This window comes from Lygodium microphyllum, chromosome 6, assembly GCF_053477565.2.
Source record: "Lygodium microphyllum isolate KBCC chromosome 6, Lygodium_microphyllum_v1.1.10, whole genome shotgun sequence".
NCBI lineage: Eukaryota > Viridiplantae > Streptophyta > Polypodiopsida > Schizaeales > Lygodiaceae > Lygodium > Lygodium microphyllum.
In genome coordinates, this window is record NC_141140.1 from 49,575,113 (window position 1) to 49,579,258 (window position 4,146).

A 4,146-nucleotide genomic window follows, 5' to 3' on the forward strand; every position below is an offset into this window, starting at 1 on the left:
TGACAAATAAAGAGAGAGAAAAAAAGCATAGAGAAAAAGAGAACTAGAAAATGAGAGAAAATAAACTAAAATAAAAGGCACAGAGAGAGATTAAAAATAGACATAGGGAATTAGAAGGAGAGAGAGAGAGAGAGAGAGAGAGAGAGAGAGAGAGAGAGAGAGAGAGAGAGAAAAGAATTAGAAACATAGAGGAAAAAGAGGAGAGAGAAAGAAAATAGATTGTTAAATGAAGTTTCCACACTACCACACAACTTCACTTGCCACTTCGTGATAGCCTAGTGTTTTGTGCGCAAATACTTAAAAAGCAAGCAACATTAGAATATCAACAGAAGAGGAGGTTGCCTCTCTCTCTCTCTCTCTCTCTCTCTCTCTCTCTCTCTCTCTCTCTCTAGCTTGTAGCTCCCAAGATGGTCACCTCCTTAGGGTCGACATCATGGTCCTCTTCCTTTGCATAGAAAGCTGCAAAAAGTGTCACAATGTAGAATAGGAACAAAAAAAAATTTCGAGAGAGGAGAGGGAGCATCGTTTAAGCGATATAGATTTACACTACTCTCTCTCTCTCTCTCTCTCTCTCTCTCTCTCTCTCTCTCTCTCTCTCTCTCAGCTCCCAAGATGGTCACCTCAGGGTCGCACATCATGGTCCTCTCCCTTGCGTAGCTGCAAAAATAGTCACAATGTAGTTAATTAGTGGTTGGAATAGCAACAAAAAGTTTTTCAAGGAGGGAGACAAAGCATCGTTTAAGTGACGGAGACAATTATGCAACATCCGTTGTTTTTTGGGGCCTGAGGTATCCCATAAGTGATGCTCATTGTCCCTCCCATGTCATACACCTTTAGATACTTAGCCGTGAGTCCTGTTGCACAAATTTCTTTTACACACTATGTATTCTTGACCGTCCAAAGCATTAATTACATGGTGTTACTTATCGATGTAGTATTTGATATAAGAATGGATGTCCTTTTTGTGCCTATAGGACGATGAATGCTACATGGAATTTTGCCATGTTAGTCCATAGCACTTTCATAGTTGGTCGATGGCAGCCACGACAAGGGGGGCAGCTGCCGGCAGAAGGTGACAAAGGTGACGAAAAATTTCTTGGGGTATAGCTTGTCGTATTCGTAGGGCAACGGGGAGGCGCCAGTCAACATCATTGGTCAGCCTTAGAGGAAAAAATTTCGCAAAAGTTAAAATGTCATAGAAACTATAACCCAAATATGAAATGAATGAACCCATCCGAGGGAGGAATAGAACCCATAACCTATTCTTAATGAGAACATGATGCAACTACTATGGTAGGCCATTAATCGATGATAGCTTTGCCATGTCAGTTTGTATTAAACAAAAAACTATTGCACTCCATTTTGATTTTTGTAATTATACGCACGCACATCTCCCCATGAAACCGGCTACTGCCGGTTTCCCAACACAAATGACAAATTGGACCCCAATAAATTTATCCATGTCGAGGCGGCAATATGGTTACCATTGTCTCAAGGGAGCTACAGTTCTCCCATTGATCATTCAGTTCAGGGCGGCTGAGCGTACCTTGAACCTTCATCGTAACCTTGTCCTTTTGCAAATCAAATGGGCAAAGAGGATGACCCACCCATGATCAATCTGTTTCAAAAAGGACAAGTGGCGCCTCTCTTATTTCCTCGCCATATGCCGACGATAAAAACTAGACTCACAACTTCGCAATATTAACTCGCTTCCTCCGACCGGGCTTATAACCTTTCCTGACTATTGTCGTCCTTCATCACCATCACTACGTCCTCAAATGATTATGACTCGCCCCTCGAAGCTTCTTCCGAAATTCCTCCTTCTCCCTCCCTTCTTCCTTCTGACTGCCACTTCCTTATGGATTGCCTCTTTTGTATTTCCATACTCTCTGCTTTACATCTGCCATAATATCTGCTTTCGTGTTGACACGCAATTAGGATCGACCTTTGATGAGGGTTTGTCATCGTATGATGTTTCAACACAGATATCGTTGCAAACTCACATCGAGGTTGAGCCAGAGATTGACCGGCTGGCTTCTGATCCTTTGCGTATAGATGTGAGCGAGGAGACTATAACAGAGCATCGTAAAGATCAGGAAGTTTTTATAAGCTGGTTAGATGAGAAAGAAGATGTAAGCAACATTATGATCAGCGACAAACCTGACAATAGTATAACTGCCAGTGATAACTATAATAACAGCAGTGATAGTATAACTGTCAGTGCTAACTATCATGATCAGACCAACAGCACTGATAGTATAACTGTCAGTGCTAACTATCATGATCAGACCAACACCGCAACAATAGTCACTGGATCTCTGGATAGTGATCAGACCATAAGGACTGAGGTCAAAATCAATACCTCCACAACATTTTTAGGGGATGCTGCAAATCCAGAGATAGAGAAGCTGATGGAGGAAATCAGAGCCACAGCGGGGTGGCCGGCAGACATGGTGATAAAGAATCAATCATCATCATCATCATGTGAAGGGCGCAGAGTGTATGTGTACCACCTTCCGGCCAAGTTCAACGCAGATCTGATGAAGGGATGCAGGGATATCATGCCCTGGTTCGACATGTGCGAGTACATGCAGAACCAAGGGTTGGGGGAGCTCATCAGGCCAGAAGAGGAAGGCGATCTGGTGCCGAGCCAGAGGTGGTACGGCACGCACCAGTACGCGCTGGAGATGATCTTCCACGCCCGGATCCAAAGCTACACGTGTCGCACGCTGGAGCCGTCCCAGGCCGACGTGTTCTACGTTCCGTTCTATGCCGGTCTGGACGTGCTGAGGTGGCACTTCCGGACGAACGTGAGCAACGAACTGCGGGACGCGCTAGTGAATGACCTACTGACGTGGCTGGGGGAGAGGCCGTGGTGGGCCCGGAATGGGGGCCGAGACCACGTGCTGGTGCTGGGGAAGATCTCCTGGGACTTCCAGCGGGCGGAGGGGCCGGGCGGGTGGGGCAACCGGCTACTTGCGGTGGACGCCACGCGCGGGGCCCTCAAGCTCCTGATCGAGAGGCAGCCCTGGGAACCCACCGAGGTCGGGGTGCCGCACCCGACGTTCTTCCATCCGGAGGGAGATGCCGACGTGCGCGATTGGCAAATGACGGTGGAGCGGTCCTTGCGGCGCCACGTGGTAAGCTTCGCGGGGAAGCCGAGGGCGAACCAGACGGCGGCCGGAGGGGTGAGGCGGACGCTGATAGAGCAATGCGGGCGGAGGACGGACGCGTGCCGGTTGCTGGACTGCGAGGGCCAGGAGTGTCTGCGGCCGGCGCGGGTGATGGGGGTGTTCCTGCGGTCGGAGTTCTGCCTGCAGCCTCCGGGGGACAGCCCGACAAGGCGCTCTATATTCGACAGCCTGGTGGCGGGCTGCATCCCGGTGCTGTTCGACGCCATGAGCGCCTACTACCAGTACCCCTGGCACCTGCCCGCCGACCCGGCCTCCTACTCCGTCTTCCTGCCGGCGGACGCTGTCCGGGCCGGCCGCGTTGACGTCGTCGGCACCCTCGAGGCCATCCCGCCCGCCCAGCGGGCCCGCATGCGCCACCGTATCGCCCACGACATCCTTCCGGGCCTCCTCTACGCCGCCCCCGGCCACTCCCTGTCTGCCTTCCGCGACGCCTTCGACATATCCCTCGACGGCCTCCTCTCCCGCGTCGCCCACACCCTCCAACCATCCGGCGTCCTCTAGTGAAAACCACCCACCACCACGACTTCAATCTTTACCCATGATTCTATCCTAATCTCGTCCCCTTCCCCGGTTCAATCTCGTGAGGTTTGTTACACACCAAGTGATGGACGGCAACCCCTCCCCATAGTGTGGGCAGGCACTTTTTAAAATTGGGTAGGGACATGGGCGTCATACCTTTACATTCCAAATAGATATGGTTTGTAAAAAAATAATAAATAATAAACTTATAATTTTTTTGATTGGTTGCAAATGCAAAAAGTGCACCCTTGTCCGCCACTCTACAAAGTGGGCAGGGAAGACTTCCACTTCAAAAGTGGGAGAGGGAGCTCACTTGTTTAGCAATTAAACAATAGGTAATGTCCTCTCCAGAGTGTAAAGGATTGTGGATGCCCAACCCTTAAATAAGTGTTTTGATTGGTTAAAGCTTGAAAAATGGGTGTCGATCATTTGG

General features: G+C 49.4%; 1 pseudogene; it reads left to right on the forward strand.

The window, feature by feature from the left end:
- Positions 1-1,784: 1,784 nt before the first annotated feature.
- LOC148034540 (putative xyloglucan galactosyltransferase GT20 pseudogene) lies at positions 1,785-3,801 on the forward strand (annotated as a pseudogene).
- The last annotated feature ends 345 nt before the right edge of the window (positions 3,802-4,146 follow it).